This window comes from Lepus europaeus, chromosome 3, assembly GCF_033115175.1.
Source record: "Lepus europaeus isolate LE1 chromosome 3, mLepTim1.pri, whole genome shotgun sequence".
Lineage (NCBI taxonomy): Eukaryota > Metazoa > Chordata > Mammalia > Lagomorpha > Leporidae > Lepus > Lepus europaeus.
Genome location: NC_084829.1, coordinates 163,813,652 through 163,835,712, shown reverse-complemented (window position 1 = coordinate 163,835,712; position 22,061 = coordinate 163,813,652). Strand labels below are relative to the sequence as shown.

The following is a 22,061-nucleotide window of genomic DNA, read 5'->3' as shown; positions in this document are numbered from 1 at the left end:
GAGAAATAGTTTAAGAAGCAGGTTATTATTTCCAATTTTCTTAGGAGTAAACAGAATGTTGTCAAGGATAAGAAAGACACTTGCAAAAGAAGTGCTATTTAAATAGCATATCAAGTAGTGAGAAATTATGGAAACATTTCGTTATCACAAAGGGAATAATTTTAAGAATATTTTAACTATATGTGTATTTCTAACAGACCTTACTTTTTAAAAATTGACCTGTAAGGTCACTCTTTAATTACATCAAGTCATAACTATTAGTTTCACATCGACATTTCATTCCCCCGCTATCTTCTAATCACTTAGTAAGGAACACGCTGATGTTGAAACATCTATCTAACTGCACGGAGGTTTCTCAGAAGCAGAACTGGTTGAGGTGGGTGTTTGGCACAGTGGTTAAGACACTGTTTGAGATGCCCACATCCTAGATCAGACTGCCTGAGATTCAGTCATAGTTCTACTTCTGACTCCAGCTTCCTGTTAGTGCAACCCTGAGGGAGTAGTAAGGCTCAGGCAGTTGGTCCCTGCCACTCGTTTGAGACCCTTAGACGGACTCCAGCTACAGATCTGAACTTCCAGGCTAAAAGGACCCACTGAATTTTCACTACGATGAATAAATGAAATTTAAACTTCATTTATTTGAAAAGCAGGGAAGAGAAAGAAAGAAACAGATCAGGCATCTTCCAACTGTCCCCAGAAGCCAGAGCTACGAAAGGCAGAAGCCAGGACCACTCACTACCAAGGACTCCCACGTGGGTGGCGGGAGACCAAAGTACTTGAGCCATTACCTACTGCCTTCCAGCATGACCATCAGCAGGAAGCTGGAAAGGAGAGAGGTGTTAGGCATTCCAATATGAGAAGTGAGTGTCAACAGTAGCTGAAAAGCCACTATGCTAACTGACTGCCCCATGGTTAGGTTTTGTGCTTAGTAATTATTCAATATAATTTCTCCCTGTGTTCTCCATTTCTGAAACTGATATCAAAAGCAATCTGAGACTGGTAAATATTAAAGAAAAAAACATATCCACAAAGTTATTATTTATTCATAAATTAGGTAAATAAATGGATATGATTATTGGATGCTTACTTCAGAACCCTAAAACACTCACATTTTAAGAATCTACTTTGTCGGAGGCCACCCGACAAACCACACGGAGACACGCAGCACTCAGTCAATTTATCACCACGTTTATTGCCTCATCGCGTTCCAAGCCAAAGTAGGGGGCCCGGCGATGAGGGACTGGAGGCAGTCTCCCTAAGGAAACCCTTCAATCTCCAGCCCCGAGCACACAGAAAGACAAGGATATATACCCCAGGCCCCATACAGATAACATTCATTGTGTACAATCATGCATAGCACAGGAACGAAACAAGTTTACAAGGTAGCAAAGATCAGGGTACAAGCTCTGCTGATAGAGCAAAGAACATCATACACCTTCATCAGAAGTCACATCCTGCCTGCAGGAATGTGGGATGAAAAATCTTGTGCCTACAGAACAAAAGCACAGGAAACAGGATTAGATAAGGGACAGCCTCAGCCTGCTGCATCTCATGTCGGGCCAGGGCCACTGGCCCCGACACTACTTCCCTGTGGAATCAACCTAAATGCCCATCAATTGAAGACTGGATAAATTATTGGATATGTACACTATGGAATACTACACAGCAGTAAAAAAATAAATAAATAAAATAAAATGCAGTCAATTGCAACAAGATGGACCAATCTGGAAAACTTTATACGTAGTCAAATAAGCCTGTCCCAAAGGGACAAATACTATGCATTATCCCTGATCTATGAGAACTAACAGTGCACCTAAAATGAAAGCTATAGAAGTGAAACTGCCACTTTGAGAAACAATGACTTGAACAGCCCTCATCTTGACTATCGAGGAACAGTTCTTTATTTTTATTTTTTAATTTTTTTCTTTTCTTCATACTATATGTTGAACTCTTGACAGTTATATATATATATAAAATATATATATTATATATATATAAAGTTAATTCAAAATAAATCTCAGTAAAAAAAATAAGAGGGGGAATAAGAGAGGGAGGAAGAAGTCTGTAAAGTTGTAAAATGCCATCTTAATTGTTAAAGTGATCATACTAAGTGTTAAAGTGAACATATAGATAGGATTAAGTGTTAAAGAGACCATATAAATAGCATCAAGTACCTAGTAGTAATAATAGACAATTAAAAAGGAGGGAATGTCCAACACCAGAAGCAGTCCATTCAGCCGATTCATAGAATGGCAATCATTTTAAGTAACACTCTGACCTCAGAATCACCCCTTAAGGCATTTGGATGTGGCTGAAAAGCCCATGAGAGCAATTCAGGCATGGAAAGCCAAGACACTGTGGCAAAAAATATCCTACTTGAAGGATCTCTGTGAATGAGACCCCAGTGGAAAGAAGGGGCCATCAAAGAAGGATGTACTTTTCTCTGAAGGGAGGAGAGAACTTCCACTTTGACTATGGCCTTGTCTAAATACTGATGGAGTTTGTGGTCACAAAAGGCTTCTATAGACTTGGCAGCTCATGGAAAGAGCCTTGGGTGATCAATGACGTCATAAATAAGAGTGTCAATTGTTAAATTAACAACAGAAGTCACTGTGCACTTACTCCCAGTGTAGGACCTCTGTCCTTAATGAGTTGTACCATGAGAATTAACAGCAAAACTTGTTCTCTAACAGCACTTTTTAATGGTGTGTGTGTGTGTGTGCGCGCGTGCAATTTTTGAAATCTTTACTTAGTATAAAGTTGGTCTTCTGTACATAAAGTTAATTAAAAATGAATCTTAATGAAGAATGGGATGGGAGAGGGAGTAGGTTGTGGGATGGAAGTGGGGGTGGGAGGTGGGAATGGGAGGAAAAACCACCATATTCCTAATGTACCTATGAAAATAAAAACTTTTAAAAAAGTAATCTACTCCTCAAATTTCTCATTTAAGTAATTCAGGACAAAGAAAATGTTGAAAAGCAGAAAGGAAGGACAATAAAATATATACACTATCAGAAATTGTGGTTTACAAGGCATTAGTTCTTTTTACAGTTACACTTGAAATAATATTTCAAGGGGTACAACTGAGCCAGAAAAAGACAGCTTGATGCTAATTATTGCTTCTTTTATATTATTCAAAGCAATTTCATTTCACAATACAGGCCTCCAAATCTTCAGCACTATAAAAGATCGCAGCTGTATTTCCATTTTCCAGCACAGTTCTGCTGGCTCATTTCTAGAGTGCCAACTTGACATCTGTGCCTCAGTGTCTCTAAGCACTCTCAACACTTCCAAACTGGAATTCATAATGTCCTTTCTCCAACTTGTTGTCCATAAACATACTATGTCTTAGGTAATATTAATCCTGAATGAATTTTCTAAGTGTGGATTATTTTAATAACTCAAGTACCAACTGATTTTGTAGAAAAATCCCTGAAATGCAGTCATAGCTTACTTGGGCATTCAATCCACACAAACTTCCATGACATTTCTCACTCACTTTCCTTTGACAGGTTCACATTTACTCCCTGATAATAAATCCTGCAAACACTGATTTTGATAATTTATGCAAAGCTATCATCTATGTCTAGGATTCCTCTTCTTTCATTTCTCTTGCCGTATCATACATTAACTTACAGTTATCTATAGGTATTAATAAGTTTGCCTTAGCTTAATACCAGAATGATGCCTCATTGATTTTTACTCTTCAGAGAATACATAAAATTTAGACATATGTGACACTAAACAACTATTTGCTGAATTGAATAACTGAATATTATTATTGAAGAGTACATTACAACCAAATGCAGTCAGTCATGCCTCACCTAATGACAAGACACTCTGAGAGACATGCTGTTAGGCAATTTTGTCATTGTGAGATCACAAAATTACTTACACAAACTAAAATGGCCACAACATAATTAGATCTATTATTTTATGGGACCACTGTGATGGATATGATCCATCGTTGGCCAAAAATGTTAATGTGCAGCTCAGAACTGTATCAAACTGTACATTAGTATACCGTAGACTTCCTGTCACATACTGCTATACTAAGGATGATTGGGCCTCTGCCTATATAATCCTCCATATGTTCTCCCTTGCTAATATAACTTAGTTTCTGGGCCTACTTCTTTTTGATCTCCTCAACTGCAGACACATCTGACAATCATTCCTTTTCTGTCACTACCTTCCTAGTAAATTCTCCCTACAACAACACTCATGAGATCTGCTTTTCACGCCCCATCAAAAACTGTGCTTCTTTTTTACAACCCCTCAATGCTATCTCATTTCAGTGCATCAGAATTGGGAACAATAAGACCAAAGGTCTTTATAAAACTGCAAAACTCAAGTCAATACTCAATGTAACAGAGCAAAATGACAGCAAAGAAAAATTACATATAAATAGTATATAAAAATGTTCAAAACTCAAAATCACCAATTTGAATCTTCACAATTAAGGTAAGATGAAACAACCAACAAGGATTTAAGGAACTGGAGAAGAGCCTTATTTATTCAACAAAATTAAAGTTTTAAGGCACATTAAACAACTTTAGTAATACCATTTACATGTGATCATAAAACAGACAAAATTACAATACTTTATTATAACCTATATTTTTTACATGAATACTCTACAGAAATAAATTTAAAATCACTCTTATCCTCTCAGGTGATGATAAACTTGAAAAATGATGACAATGACCATTATAATGATGGTAACTAAGCTTTTATTAAATACTTGCTGTTTGCCAAGCATGATGCTATCTTCTCTAATAGCCCCCATTGAATGTGAGACTATTATTTTTAACCAACATAATAACAGTAAGCTGAAGCAGACATGGCTTGTCTAAATCACAAGTAGGGGCTTCTGTGTTCACAGGCAAAGTCACTTTATATCCCACATTCTTTTTTTTTAAACTTTTATTTAATGAATATAAATTTCCAAAGTACAGCTTATGGGTTACAATGGCTTCCTCCCTCCCATAACTTCCCTCCCACCCGCAACCCTCCCCTTTTCCACTCCCTCTCCCCTTCCATTCACATCAAGATTCATTTTCAATTCTCTTTATATACAGAAGATCAGTTTAGTATATATTAAGTAAAGATTTCAACAGTTTGCCCCCACACAGCAACACAAAGTGAAAAAATACTGTTGGAGTACTAGTTATAGCATTAAATAACAGTGTACAGCACATTAAAGACAGAGATCCTACATGATTTTTTTAAAAATTAATTAATTTTCTATGCCATTTCCAATTTAACACCAGGTGGTTTTTTTTTCATTTTCAATTATCATTATAAACAGAAGATCAATTCAGTATACACTAAGTAAAGATTTCATCTCAACAACTAAATCCTAGCACAAGTGAGCACCTACAAAAGAGCAGAAAGATTAAGCAAAATGTGCTAACAGCACCATAAATTAGTGAAGGGTAGAATTCTCCAAACTTTAGGATTCTACTTTTCACATATGGACTATCTTCTAATGGCAAGCCAAGCTCTCTTTCTCTATAGGTGGATTCCTAAATAAGTTACATGAAGAATACTATCAACAATTAGGAGAAAAGCACCTGGGTAAAACAGATCTACTGTACAAATGCCTCATCTCTAAATTAGAGAACTACCTAACAAACTGCACTGATACAAATTTACAAAAAGAATAAACCATTTAACATTTTAATACACAGAATTCCTCCAGTCTTTAAAGTTTCCAACGGTAAAGGTCATTATTACTAAGTTAGAGTTAGTTAACACCACTGTCCATAAATAAATCCTAACGATTACTTCTCAATAAAACATCACACTTTTTTTTTTTTTTTTGACAGGCAGAGTGGATAGTGAGAGAGACAGAGACAGAGAGAAAGGTCTTCCTTTTTGCCGTTGGTTCACCCGCCAATGGCCGCTGCAGCCGGCGCATCATGCTGATCCGAAGCCAGGAGCCAGGTGCTTCTCCTGGTCTCCCATGCTGGTGCAGGGCCCAAGCACTTGGGCCATCCTCCACTGCCTTCCCGGGCCATAGCAGAGAGCTGGCCTGGAAGAGGAGCAACCGGGATAGAATCTGGCACCCCAACCGGGACTAGAACCCGGTGTGCCGGCGCCGCAAGGCGGAGGATTAGCCTGTTAAGCCACGGCCCCGGCCACCATTTCATTTTTTAAGTTGCTGTATACAGTGACAAAAAATGAAGTAAGGGGCTGGCATTCTGGCACAGCACATTACGCATTCACCTGCAATGCTGGAGCACCAATCTGAGTCCTGGCTACTCTGCTTCAATCTCTGCTAATGCACCTGGGAAGGAAGTGGATGATGGCCCAAGTACTTGGGCCCCTGCCATCTACGTGTGAGATCTGGAGGGAGTTCTGGGCTGCTGGCCTCAGGGAGGCCCTGCCCTAGCCGTTGTGGCCTTTTGGGGGAGTGAACCAGCAGATGGAAGATCTCTTTTTCCCTCTGTCTCTCCCTCTCTCTCTGTCCCTCTGCCTTTCTAATAAATAAATCTTTAAAAAAAAAAAAAAAGCAACATGAGAAATCTCTTCTGTTTATGATTTTTAAAAATACTTGATGAGTCACTGCCCTATAAAGTTTAAAACTGTGCTCTAATTACAGTATCTGTTTGAACAACAAAGTAATTCTATAATACGAAGCATCAGAGCACATTGATTGTCCCAACTCCCGCTGACAGTTTCTTTTAATTATGCATTTGTAGTCAAGCAAATGAGAACAAGACTTCTGTTCCTACTGTGCTCTTCGTGTGAAAGTTCAGATGCCAAAACATCTTTGGAAGAAATTTAAAACTGTTCCATACTGAAGGAAACCAAGATTCCAATAGCTTATGAATACATACATTTTAAGCCAACTATGAAACCTTAGTATATAATTATCTCCAGTTGCACATATAATCTTTTATAGTTTAAGAAATGTTCATTGAGAAACTGAGCATAAAGTAAAAGTCACATAATCTAATCCCTCACTGACTCTAAGCATAAAAGCTGACCTCAAAAATTTTTTTTAAACTTAAATGTTAAGTCCAACAACAATCATACTTTCAAACAAGTATTTTCTAGTAATATATGAAAACTAGGATAATTACGTGTTCAGTTTATTGAAATCATCATCAAGGCAAATACCATACAGGCAGGAGGCACTTAAAAAATGCTTATTAAGTACAACAGAACAATTTACTAAAATAAAATAATTTTTATGTCAAATATTTTCCACTTTAAGAACAACAGAATTATTTCCAATGCTTTCTCATAAGAATATCTATCGCCTAGAGACACAATATTTAAAGACTGTCAGGAAGTCTTACTTCCAATTTTCATAAATAAATTCCATTAACTTAACTATAATTACTGTATGTCCAAACTGAATTACGTAACCCCAGTCATAGCCAAATAATGGTGGTCTGTCCTATGGGGATCAAAATGAGTAATAAAAAACTGAGATACATATGGTATGCAAAAACAATTCTGAACCACACCAGTTGAGAAGCTGAATGTAATATCTTTATGATGCCACAGTTAAGGTTAAAGAAGATGGAACTGGGCCGGCGCCGTGGCTTAACAGGCTAATCCTCCGCCTTGCAGCGCCGGCACACCAGGTTCTAGTCCCAGTTGGGGTGCCAGATTCTATCCCGGTTGCCCCTCTTCCAGGCCAGCTCTCTGCTATAGCCTGGGAAGGCAGTGGAGAATGGCCCAAGTCCTTGGGCCCTGCACCCGCATGGGAGACCAGGAGAAGCACCTGGCTCCTGGCTTCGGATCAGCATGATGCGCCGGCCGCGGCGGCCATTGGAGGGTGAACCAATGGCAAAAAGGAAGACCTTTCTCTCTCTCTATCCACTCTGCCTGTAAAAAAAAGATGGAACTGAAAATTGCAAAAACTTTTCTACTAAAAAGATAAAAATGACTGAGTGACTTTCAATTCCATTTCTCAAGAAATTTAAAGATCAACAGCTGCTTAATGCTTAACAAAAAATTGTAAGGATGCAAATAAAGGACTGGTAGGAAATAAAATCCCTTTGGAAATTCTGGGCTGAGTTTCTGTGGTTAAGAAGCAGTCATATGGAAGTAGTTGCCACCAACGAAAGCAGCATTAACAAAATCCTGTCACCAACTCCTTGTGAAGTCCTATAGAAAGATTCTTATTCTCTCCATGTCCAAAACGATTCAAGAGTATTAAAGGCACAGAAACATAAAACAACCAATTGCTTTAAAATGTGATGCTTTAGAATGTTAAATTGTAATGTATTTATTCACTGACAATACATACACAAAAAAAGACTGAAACTTCTCTGTATATTCATTTGCCCTCCCAAATCATCAGAAACTCAAATGTAAAAACAATTTCTCAATGGCTTATCCCCAGGTCCTAGCCAAGAGGTTGTTCCCATATTCTCTACTACTTCTCTTTTGACATCATCAGTCTGCTATATATTATTGTCTAAAAAATTCTAAGAAGTATGGAATCAGACTCATTTCTATATCCTATAACAATGACTCTAACAAATGCGCCAACAACTCAATATTTACTAGAGCACAGCATGAGCTTTAAAAAAAAAAAAGTCAGGGCCTGGCATTGTGGCATAGCCAGTAATGTCACCATCTGCAATGCCTGCATCCCATATGGACACACTTTTCAAGTCCTGGCTGCTCCACTTCTGATTCAGCTCCTTGCTACTGTGTTTGGAAAAGCAGCAGAGGAGCTTAGGCTCCTATACCCACACGGAATACCAGAAGAAGCTCCTGGGTCATGATTTTGACCTAGCCAAGCCCTGACTGTTGTGGGCATTTGGAGAGTGAATCAACAGACAGAGAGGTCTCTCTATTTAACTTTGCTTTTCAAATAAACAACTAAATCTTTAAAAGAAAAAAGTCATTCAACAAAACAGAGCTCTATGGCCGGCGCCGTGGTTTAACAGGCTAATCCTCCGCCTTGCGGCGCCGGCACACTGGGTTCTAGTCCCGGTCAGGGCGCCAGATTCTGTCCCGGTTGCCCCTCTTCCAGGAAGACCTTTCTCTCTGTCTCTCTCTCTCTCACTATCCACACTGCCTGTCCAAAAAAAAAAAAAAAAAAAAAAACCACAAAACAGAGCTCTATGCTCAGCACTTTATATTTCTAAACCAATCCTTTCAACAATATTAGAGGCAGCTATTAATATAATCACCCATTTTTCATTTACTAATGAGAAAAATGATGGGCAGAAATCTGCTGCATGCACTGAGTAACTGAGGACCTCAGATAAATAATGTGCTTCTGCCTCAACAGGAGCTTACAACTAAGTAAGCTGAGAAGAACGACTAAACGTAGTATTTAAAACCAAAACAATCAAGAAGATTACTAGTATGTCTCTGAAAACAAGAAACAAGATGCTTATTCTGAAAAACCCACAGTCTATTTCAAGTGAAAGTTATTAACAGGCTAATGAGATAACAGTTTTAAGTTATGAGAAGCAGCACATGGATCACTATACAAAAACCTAATTCTCCTTAGTTAATTAAACAGAAATGAAAAAAAGAAAACAATTATTTGTTTTAGAATTATTTTTAAATATGAATCTTAAATATCTGTTGTTTCACATTCTAAAGAATTTATGACACTACACTAGACAGCCACTTATTAACTGCTTAATCTTGGGAAAAGTACTTTAACTTTTCTATGCCTCAGTTTCCTCATCGGTAAAACAGAGCTGGGTATACCACAGACATCACAAAATGAGTTTAAATCTTCTAATGCCTATGTAGTATATACAGACTCAGCCTCTCTTAAGGGTATGCAATTGATCGACCAGGGTGTTAACATGGCTGGGATGTGCTGAGGCAGGTCTTGTGCAGCAAATTAAGACACTGCTTGGGATGCCTGCTTCCTGTATCAGAGTGTGGAGTCCTGCCTCTGCTTCCATTCCAGCTCTCTGGTAATGTGTCACAGAGGCAACAGAGTCCCAGTCACCCATGTAGGGAAAGACCCGGATGGAGTTCCAGGCTTCCAGCCTCAACCCTGGCTGTTATAGTCACTTAGGGAGTGAACCAGAACATGAGAGATCACGCCCAGACTGGTGGAGTTCCTGAAGTCATTGCTTTATCCCTAGTTTCAGTTAGGGGCAGCCTGAGCTCTGGCCTACACTGTTTCAGGGACTTTCAAACAGACATCGTGCAAGAAGGCACCACCCAGCCCCTGATCAAGCTCCTGTCCTCCCTTGTGGCCGTTATGTGAACAGGCAGTGTGGGCTCTTTGGAACACAGTCGCTGTTATTCCCCATCTGCTGGCTCTGGTTTCAGCAGCTGTACCAATCACATTTCTGTGGAACATAACGTGGACCTGTGGTGAAACAAGAACCCTCATCCTTGTGAGAAAGTGGGTCAGCAATTACTGTCCATCCTCTTCCACCTTGCAGCACCACGACATGTGCTGTAATGAGTGCCTCTACCACGTGGCTGACACTTGGTCCTGCTGAAGCTGGACCACAACCAGCTTGAACTCAACATCTTGACTCCTCTTTTCCACACCATGGGGGACACTGTCACCGGAATCGATCACCAGACTCAGATAGCCATCAACACAGGCATGCTGAGGGTGCCGCCCCAACTCCAGAAGCACCCCAAACCCTCTATCCAGAAGGAGGCAGCCTAGGCCCTAAGCAATGTAGCCACAGGGCCCCACAAGTAAATTCAGCAGCTGATCGCTTATGACTCACTGCCTCCCTTGGTGGCTACGCTAAAAAATGGGGAGTCCACCAAGAAGCTGTCTGAATGATGGTCAACTTCACAAAGGGGCCACAGTGAGCCAGCTGTGAGCCTGTCCAATGGGGGGTCTTGCAGCCCCTGCTAAATCTGCTCACTGACTGAGATATTAAAACTGTCCTCATCATCCTTGATGTCATCTCTTTATGAGGCAGAGGAGCTGTGTGAGAAAGAAAACCTGTATCTTCTGACAGAACTCAGTAGGACAGACAAAATGGAGGCCTTGCAGGTTGACCAGACTACTCTGGGCACCATGGAGAAGCACTTTGGAGAGGAAGAAGATGAAGACATCATTTTACCCATCTGGGACAAACACTATGAACGTAGTGTGTTCTTAGCAAAACAATAGCCAAGCATCTTATCTTCAAAACCAATAACCCAAACCCTAATGATAATGTCTTTATGATACAGCTCTCCTCTTAAACTTTAAAAATAAATAAGTAAATAAAATCAAAGAGGGTTACAAGATGATAGTAAATATATATAAAGCAGCCTCTTAGTAAAAGCAGTGACTCACCAATAAATAAACTGACATGACTAAGAGATTATAATTAAAAAAATAAATTTTTATAACTAGAAATGTACTTTGGGGATGAAAAGTACTAGCTTAAGAACAGTTTTTTTTTTTTTTTTTTTTTTTTTTTTAAGATTTACTTATTTATTTGAAAGGCAGAGTTACATAGAGGCAGAGACAGAGAAAGAGAGAGGCTATCCATCCACTGGTTCATCCCCCAAATGGCCCTAACAGCAGAAGCTGAACCAATCCAAAGCCAGGAGCTTCTTCCAGGTCTCCCACATGGGTGCAAGGGCCCAAGAACTTGGGCCATCTTCTACTGCTTTCCCAGGCCATAGCAGAGAGCCGGAACAGAAGTGGAACAGCCAGGACTTGAACCAGTGCCTATGTGGGATGCTGGCACTGCAGGCAGTGGCTTTACCTGCTATGCCACAGCACTGGCCCCAGCACAATGTATTTTTTAATCAACACATCCATAAAATATTACAGAAAAGCAATTAAATTATCTTTAAATATAAATATTAGGGGAAAAGAGCTTAATAAATACACACCCATTATCTTTAAGTAACAAGCTCAACTGACCAAGCACTAAATAGCCTTCCATGCAGAGTTTGGATTTGAAATGATGCATAAAAGAGAATCAGTGAAATTTCTTGGAGAAGGGTAACAAACCACAACCACAATCACTAAAGGCTCTATACAAAATAGACTAAGACAGCACTAAAAGGAATTTATATTTTAAAAAAAAATTGTGAAATTGAACATTACTACCTCTTCCATATTATTTCCTGAAGCTACTTCAATTCATCAAAAATTCATCCTGCCCCACCCTGACTTGCACTGTGGACTTTTATGGCTCTATAAAGACACTTAACATTGTAGTCCAGTGTTCTGCTAAACAGAACTGCAAGTCTCTAAATTGAGTAAAGAAGGTTCCTTTTTGTTCTTTTGTATTATAATACATTCTAAAAGGCCCAAATAACAGTTTGTTATATAACCAACAATTTGTATTTCTCTTCTCTTCTACCTGGCACAGATGTGAATATTCTTTTTGTGATACTGCATGAGTTTTTCTTAAATGATATTTTTATATTTGTCTTACTTTATATGTAAACAATAACTCTAAAATCCATTAGTAAAATGTTACAAATTATTTCTAATTTCAACACATATACATATTACTATAATTAACAGATTCATTTCAAAGCATTACCAAATCAATGTTTTTATCATTATTTTGTTTACTCAGCGTGCACTAAACTACTGTCATTGTATCAAGAAATCAGTTTCCTAAACTAACCAGCAAAATATTTTTCATCTGGTATCAAACTGTTATATTATAAACTAAAAAGAGCAAGTATTATAAAATGCATTAAATGATCACTATTTCTAAGCCACAAGGTATGTTTCTATACATTCTACATTTTTAGGTGAATTAGGGAAAATATCTGAAAAATTCAATTCAAGATCTATAAAAAACATGTATCAGACAATAGCAAAACAGTAATTTTATCTATCTTCTATGAAGTGAAAACAAACACAATAAGAAGATGAATCAGAGATCAACAGACTACAACCACAAGCAAAGTAATTATATGAGGATTCACACATAGTCTGCCTTACAACCTGAAGCAAGATAATATAAACTAGGTGCCGGAGTTGTGGCGCAGCAGGGTAAGGTGCCACCTGTGATACCAACATCCCATATGAGTACCAGTTCAAGCCCCCACTGCCCTACTTCCAATCCAGCTCCCTGCTAATACATCTGGGAAAACAGTAGAAGATAGCCCAAGTACTTGGGCCCCTGTCCCCACGTGGGAGACTAGGGATAATTCTAGACTCCTCACTTTGGTCTACTCAAGCCCTGGCCCTTTGGAGAGTGAACAATCAGATAGTAGATATCTCTAACTCTGCCTTTCAAATAAATATAATGAATCTTTAAAAAACTTAAAAATATTATAAACTAATATTATACAGATTCCCAAAACATAAGAGAACAACAGAAACATGGCTCATTAAGTCACAACAGGTACTTCCTCCTTTAGAGACTATAAGGTAGCAGTTACTTGGCAACATCCTGTTCAAGCTACTAGGTGAATTATTTTCCCATTCTTTTGTCCAAATATTAACTTACAGCTCCCTCCACATACTCTCCAACATGTCAGTAATAAAACAGGATGAGAAACCCAATAGTGTAATCACTATACTTAAGACTAGCTATTTGGGACTGTATGTTCTAGAATGTATACATACATACACATGTATGGGAGAGCTTTGTGTTATAAACTGAACTCAGATCCATGCTAAGGAAGCACCCATGTAATTCTTACTTACAATTATTTCATAGTCAATGAGTTTCTGCACAATGTTAAGCACATATCAAGTATTTATTTGCTGACTGGTAACGTGTCAAATTTGCTTCAAACCCTAAATTATCATAGCCTGCTGTAGAACAGAGCAGAAATAAGAAATCAGTTAAATAAGAACACTCTAGAATGTCTGTCCCACATTTATTATCTCAAAAAGAAGCAAAGGTACATAATATGAACTATAAGGAAAAGACACAAGACACAAATGCTGCCACACTTCCCCACTTCTGTAAACCTGAGCAAGTTACTGATTCATTCAGTAAAACATTATCTACTGCACCTGGTACACTGCCAAGGAAAACGATTTCTGACAGGTGACTGGACAAACATGCAAGCTTTCAAAAAAGCTTCCAGGCTGACAAGGATTAAGACAGTGCCTAGCTCATACTACCTCATGCTTTTGCTGTGTAACCCTCCAAGTCCCTGTTTCCTTCCAATGTCTTTCTTAAAAGATGCATTTTTAAAGCTGGAGGACCACCACCAGATTTCAAGGTATACTACAGGGCACAGTCTGGTACTGACACAAAAATAGACATGTGTACCAACAAAACAGAACTGAAATCCCAGAAATTAATCTTCGCAGCTACAACCAACACAGCTTTGACAAACGAAATAAAATCACTCTCTGGAGAAAGGACAGTCTCTTCAGCAAATGGTGCTGGGGAAATTTGATCTCCACAACCAGCATTATGAAACAAGACCTTTACCTTACAACCAATACAAAACTCAAGTCATGATGGATTAAGGATCTAAATCCATGAGATTATTAGGGGGAAACAAATTATTAGGGGAAAACACTGCAAGACACTAGCATAGGGAAAGACTCTGTGGATAAGATCTCAGAAGCACAGGCAATACAAGCAAAAACAGACAAATGGGATTACATGGAACTAAGAAGCTTCTGCACTGCAAAAGAAAACACTAAACAAAGAGGCAACCAACAGAATGGGAGAAAATATTTGTAAACCATGAGTCTGATAAAGTGTTAATATCCAGAATACATAAGGAGCTCAAGAAACTCGAAACAACAAACAAACAAACAAACAAAAGATCCAGTTAAGAAATGGACAAAGGACAATACTGGCATTTTTCAAAGGATGAAATACAAAAAGAAAAAAAAAAAACAGACGCATAAATGAAAAGATGTTCAGGATCACTAGCCATCAGGGAAAAGCAAATAAAAATGACAATGAGGTTTCACCTCACTCAGTGATAATGGCTATCATCCAAAAATCGAAAAATAACAAATGCCAGTGATGATGTGGGGAAAAAGGTACCACAATACACTGCCTATGGGAATGTAAAGTAGTGCAAAAATTAAGGAAAATGGTATAGAGATTCCTCATAAATCTGAAAATAGATACTGTATGACCCAGGAATCCCATTCTTGATAATTTACCCACAGGAAATGAAATCAGCATACGAAAAGAATTATCTGTACCCCCATGTTACAGCAGCTCAATTCACAAGAGCTCAGATATGGAATCAATCCAGATGTGCTCCAACTGATGGCGAAAGAAAATGTCACACACACGCGCGCACATACACACAAGGCACTACTACTCAACCATAAAAGAATGAAATCCTGTCTTTTGCAACAAAATGGATCCAACTGGAGACCATTATGCGTAGTGAAATAAGCCAGATCCAAAAAGACAAATATCATGATCTCTGATTTGTGGTAGCTAATATACAGAGCACACACACACAAAGAAACTGATGTATAAGTGTGAAATTGACATTTTATAATATGATTAACATGTACAGCCCTTGGCTACATCCCTGTAGAACAGTGGTCTTTTTACTTTTTACTTGTTGAACACTATATTTATTGTTGTATTGAACTTGTGATGATAAAGTAAATTGAAATTACATACATGATCTGGGGCCAGCACTATGGTGTAGATTAAGCTGCCTTCTGCAGTGGCAGCATCTCACACGGCACCGGTTCAAGTCCCGGCTGCTCCACTTCCAATCCAGCTCTCTGCTATGGCCTGGGGAAACAGTGGAGGATGGCCCTGCACCTGTGTGGGAGACCCAGAAGAAGCTCCTGGCTCCTGGCTTTGGATCAGTCCAGATCTGGCCGTTGTGGTCATTCAGGGAGTGAACCAGAGGATGCAAAATTCTCTCTCATTCATTCATTCTCTCTCTCTCTGTCTCTCTCTCCCTCCCTTCCTCCCTCCCTGCTTCTAAGTATCTCTGCCTTTCAAATAATTAAATATCTTAATTTAAAATATACATTATCAGAAAAATTAAAGGAAAGGAAGTAAGAAGGAGGGAGAAAGGAAGAGACGTATCCTTATGTTTTTAGAATAACAATTTTGAAATACATGAAAATGGTTCTTAACAAAAAATTTTAATAAAATAATGTTGGGGGGATGGCTTTTGAGAGGTTATTCCTTAACAGCAAGGTGCTGCAATTTCTTGCTTTAATACTGTTTGGACAAAACCTGGCATTTGCTAATCCAGCTCCCACCCAGGCTGGCCACTGAGACCAAAAGCCATCCCTTGGCTACCTCCTCACAGTGCCCCTGGACCACCCTGAAGCCTTGACACTGTGTCTCCTCAGCCTAGTACCACCATAACTACATCAAACTCCAGAGCAGCCAGGAGATGTATACTTCCTTCCCACATCTGCCTGTCCATAGCTCACTACCTTGACCATAATTATGGGGCTTCGAAGACTGTCAATTCCTTTCTTCACCAACCTCTTAAGGAAAAGGAACATATGGAGAAATTGTTGAAGCTTCAAAAGCAACAAATGTGGCTGAATCTTCCTTTAGGACATCATGAAACCTGAGAATTCATTCAGACTGGGCTGAATGCAAAGGAGTATCTATTATACTTGGAAGAAAGCATTCAAAGGTCCAAACAAGAACTGCATGGCACAAAATGGCCATCGACAAAAGTGATTCTCATTTATGGGACTTCATTGAGACCCACTGCCTGAAAGAACAGGTAAATTCATCAAAGACAGAATTAGGGACCAGCACTGTGGCACAGCAGGCAGAATCAAGTCCTGGCAAATCCACTTCCAATCCAACTCCCTGTAGGAAAGCAAGTGAAGATGGACCAAGTGCTTTGGAAACTGCACCCATAATGGAGACCTGGATGGAGTTCCAGGTTCCTGGCTTCAGCCTAACTCAGCCCCAGCTGTTGAAGCCAAGTTAGGAGTGAACCACTGGATTGAAGATCTCTCTTTGTCTCTACCTCTCTGCTCTGCAGTTCTGCCTTTCAAATAAATAAATAAAATCTTTTAAAAAAACAAAAAAGATTTTAGTGACCATGTAATCAACTCACATAAGACAGAAAGCTTCCAATCTGCACAGCAGTATACCACAGGAAACAGTGATGAGCGCTAAATCCTTAGGTAACTTCTGCAGCTACAGAGTGACCCCCATGTGCATGAAAGTTGTCCCAAAATATTCCTCCAGATAAAGAAATTTGGCATCACCCAAACACCCACCCACCCACAGAAAAGATGGCTTTCCAGCTAATGGGAATTTCCCCTTAATTTACTGCAGAATTTTCTTCTTGTCAATATATTTAAAGTTTTAACCCTTTAAAAAAAAAAAGACTTACTTTATTTATCTGAAGGGCAGAGTTACAGAGCAAGAGAAAGAGAGGTGTCTTCCATCCACTGGTTCACTCCTCAAATGGCTGCAATGGTAGGGACTGGGCCAGCCAAAACTAGGAGCCAGGGGCTTCATTGTGTTCTCCCATATGGGTGCAGGGACTCAAGGACTTAGGCAATTTTCTGCTGCTTTCCCAGTAGCCTCCACAGGTAACTAGATAGGAAGTGGAGTAGCCAGTACTTGAACCGGCACACATATGGGATGCTGCTGTTGCAGGTGGCAGCTTAACCTGTTATGCCACAATGCCAGCCCCTGTATTTAAACATTTAACCAAGAATCAGATATGCCCAAGCTCTTCAATTAGAAAGTCTCATAATCAAAGCCACAGTAAAATAAGTAATAGTAATTAATAAATGAGTCATCCGATTTTTAAAAAAATCTAACTGCCTACTCCAAATTACTTAGAATGCCATCATTCCTTTATTTTGGTGGTGACATTGAACTTTTGAAGGTTTAAAGACCAGAAAAATAAGTAAATGAAATCCAGACCTGATAGTCTATATGTTTAAAATTTTTATAACATTTAACATTATTTAGCATATTTAAGTATCTTAAAGATCTGATTTCCCAGGATAGGTCCCAACAATTATTATAGGCAGAGAGCCAAAGTATCTCTGTGTTTAACCAGTGCTACAGATATTTCTAATGCACTTTGAACAGCATACCTCTATATTTCCTGGCTAATCATGTGGATAATATAAAGTCTTATAGAGATCAAAAGTATAATACTGGATGCTCCAGATGGTTACTACATTATGAGTGAAGTTTGTTCTTTCCCTAAAAATTCCAAAATGTTAACATGCATTTCATATCCATGTTTCTCACCAGATAGAAAGTAGAATAATTTTACTTATCTGGAAAAATTGTGTGGTCCTAGGTACATATATATAGTGACATGGCCTCTATTATTCAAAAATCTAAAAAGATCCAATATATTTTTCTAACCCTGCATTAAAATTTTACTAACAAAATATAACTAAAAAAGACTGTATGTCCCTTACAAGCTTTCATTACAACCTGTCTAGCAAAACATAATCATTAAAAAATGATACAGGGGCCTGAATGGATGCACAGAGAGTTAAACTACTGCCTGTACTGGCAGCATCCCAGATGGGCACTCGTTTGAACCCTGACTCTATACTTCTGATTCAGCTTCCTGTTAATGGGCCTGGGAAAGTAGTAAACGATGGCCCAAGTGCTTGTAAATACCTATACACATTTTGAGAAAGCTGGAAACAAGCTCTCTGCTATGGCCTGGGATAGCAGTAGAAGATGGACCAAGTCCTTGGGCCCTTGTACCTACGTGGGAGACCCGGAAGAAGCTTCTGGCTCCTGGCTTCAGAATGGCTCAGCTCCGACCGTTGCAGCCATCTGAGGAATGAGCCAGCGATGGAAGACATCTCTTTCTGTCTCTGCCTCTCTCTGTAACTCTTTCAGATAAATAAAATAAATCTTTTAAAAAACAGAGAAAGCTGGAAACAGCAGAACTGTTATTTTATTTTTTTGGGCCTTCCTAGGTTTACCTTACCAAAATAGAAAACTGACATTCTAGGGGAAAAGGGAGAATCTGTAAATTAAGTTAGCATGATCTCTTTTTTTGGGGGGGGTTGATTAAATTATTCCATGTTGGGATGGTGGTTGAACCAAACTACTATGAAATAAATGGTGATCCAATCCCAAAATCTACATCTCATAAATTGCAACTTATCTCAGTAGAGAATTAAATCTCACTGTTAACAGTTAATAATACCTAAATGTATTTCTTTCTCATCAAGAAAATGCCAATAACCCAAAAGTCTTCACAGTAAAATATAATACACTCTCTTTCTTACAATGTTTCTATCATTCATATACATTTTGAAAAATATACCCAGGAAATCTGGTGACTACCTTAGAAATGAGTGTCAATTATATCTTTATTTAAAAAAATTAAAAAAAAAAAAGAACACATGACCAACAAAAAAATTCTGCATATATAAAACACATTATTTTCCAAACTTGCTTATCTGAAGTCCTGAAAAATGAGGTGAGAATCATATGTCTCCCTTGACTACTTGAATCCTAACTGGAATCTTGCTCTGATAAAAACCTACTGAATTACTAATTTCTTCTACATTAAATATTAAAATGTATTGCTGAATTATAAAATTTATGCCACGGAGAAAAACAAAGAACAAGTTAGGGAGTGGCTCATAAAAGCCACTATTAAACATAAACTAAATAGGGTGTGGGGGGAAGACACATGACCTGCACTGATCTTAACTTACTAAATATAGCTGTATACTATTATTGACATCAATGAAATTACCCTTTAATATCAAACAAAAGGGGCAAATTGTTTCTTTTTTTTTAAAAAAAGGTATCTGGTCTGGTGGCTTTGTAACATCACTTTAACAAGGCTGAACTACAATAGGCAGAATTTCATTTCTGGTATGCTTCCAATTAGGGTGGTCTCTAAAGTATATTGCTTCCCAAGAGCTGGAGAATAAATGGGAGGCAGCAGCCACTTTGCAGCATGTCACAAATCTCCCAGTGGTTCAATCCAACACTAATCTAGATGCTGCTGAGAAGGGACTCTGCTCATGTAATTAGGACTACTCATCACTGACTTTAATCTGGGTGGGCCTGATTTATTCAGCTGGAAGCCTAGGGCTTCAGCCTTCTCTACACTAGATATCCCAAACATTACCTGGGTTAAGTTAAACAAATGCTCTCGCTTCTCCTGGACCCTCCTTCCTAATCGCCTGCTGTGTGAACTCTGAACGAGCCAGCACCAATAACTGTGCCAACTCCCTTCACAAAATGTATGTGCTCGGATGTGTGCTACTCTTTTCTGGTCAACTCTAGTATGCTTTTCACCTGCACTGAAATTCAAAACTAAAAATTTAAATTATCTAATAAGCCACAATTTCAGCCTACTGCATGAAACACTTTGTTCCATTTTCCTTAATTTTTAAATTATTTGCAGTATTTTTCTTTGGTACTGAATTTCAATTACTTATAGTATCTCATTTATTCTAATTTTTAAAAAATACATTTCAGAATAGTTTTAGATTTACAAAACAGAAGCTGTTGTAGAGCTGTACAGAGTTCCCATCTATCTCACACCCAGCTCCCCATTAACATCTTCCATTAGTATATTTGTCACAAGTCATAAGCCACACCCAACTTCAGGAGATCACAAGGAAAGGGCAGCTTTGTCTGCTGCTTGCTCATGAAGCACCGGGGGCCTTGACCCTCGGCTCCTCTTTGGAAAGCGGTCCACTGAATGCAGCTGTCATCTGCCCTCTGGACTATACTGTGCATGCCAGTACTCAGCAATCAGTGCAAATATGCTGACTGCTCCTGCATCTACTGTGGATAACAAAGTCTGGCTTCCAGTCCAGGGATCCGTTCTTTTGCCTGCATCCATAAAACTGTGGTTGCAAACTACATCATGATCTTACAAGATAAAAATCTCAGCTCTTTCAGAGTTCCCAAAAAAGGAAAGTAACACTTGCAAAAGTTTGGGAGAAAACTGTAGAACAATGGATCACTCTTTTCAAACTCCTTCATTATCAATATTTGTGGTAGCATATATTGCTAAATGGCATGAAAAACACAATTGAGTAAAAACTGATAAAGAATTCTGAGAAAATTTTTAGGAATTCATTAATTTCACTCATTTGTCTTTTAATCTACAACACGAAAATATGAAGATCAGTCCAGGTAAAGCTATTTCAAGTGCAAATAAAACATCTACGTGAATTGTAAACTGTCAGTTTAATTGGTTGTCTATTTTTCTGGGTGCTAGGTAAAACTATGGTGCTATCATTAATAACAACATACTTTTTTCTTAATCCATTAACCATCAATATAACTCAGTACATCTTCTCTTTATTAAACTTTGCTCATCGCTTTACTTTTCCCTTGCTTTTGATCTATTTTACTATTGTTTCTTGATTCTTAAGTGAAAATTTACCTTTCTTACATCCTTTTACATAATCCTTTTTTATTTCCAGCTCCATTTCACTGTGGAATATAGAGCACACTGCAAATAATTTCAGATACCTGAAATTTGTCAAGGTGTTCTTTCCTGACCAGGGTACATGATAAGTTTGGCAAAATGTTCCACATTATTTTAAAAGAATGCAAACTGTCATTTTTGTGCACATTTTTTAAAAACAATTAAGTTGTCTGCTGGGGGCACAAGTTAATCCTCCGCCTGTGGCAACCGCATCCCATATGGACACCGGTTCTAGTCCCGACTGCTCTTCTTCCAATCCAGCTCTCTGCTATTGCCTGGGAAAGCAGTGGAAGATGGCCCAAGTGCTTGGGCCTCTGCACCCATGTGGGAGACCTGGAGGAAGCTCCTGGCTCCTGGCTTCAGATCGGTGCAGCTCTGGCCTTTGCAGCCACCTGGGAAGTGACCCAGCAGATGGAATACCTCTCTCTCTGTCTCTACCTATCACTGTTTGTTATTCTACCTCTCAAATAAATAAATAAAAGCTTTAAAAGGAAAAAACAAGTTGTCCTGTTCAGATGATTTATGTCCTTACTATTTTTTTCCTTCTTGCTTGATCAGTTCTTATGAGTTAAGTTTAAAGTACAATTGTGGGTTATCTGCTTTTAGTTCTGGTAGTGATAGTTTCATATGTTCAAGCAATATCACTTGATATACACAGAGTTAATATCATGATCTCCCCTTGATGGACTTTTACACGTTAAAATGTTCGTTATATACAACAAGGAAATCTGGAAACAGAATCTCTGGTCTTTCTGTTCTGTGTATACTTTTCTTTTGTTTGCCTGTCGCCCTTGCCAGGATCT

General features: G+C 38.6%; 1 protein-coding gene and 1 pseudogene across 6 annotated transcripts in view; one reads left to right on the top strand and one right to left on the bottom strand.

Moving 5' to 3' along the window:
• The window catches only part of QKI (QKI, KH domain containing RNA binding), a 171,555-nt gene that overhangs the window by 54,585 nt on the left and 94,909 nt on the right, over window positions 1-22,061 (bottom strand). The window lies entirely within an intron of this gene.
• LOC133756377 (importin subunit alpha-8-like) lies at window positions 321-11,083 on the top strand (annotated as a pseudogene).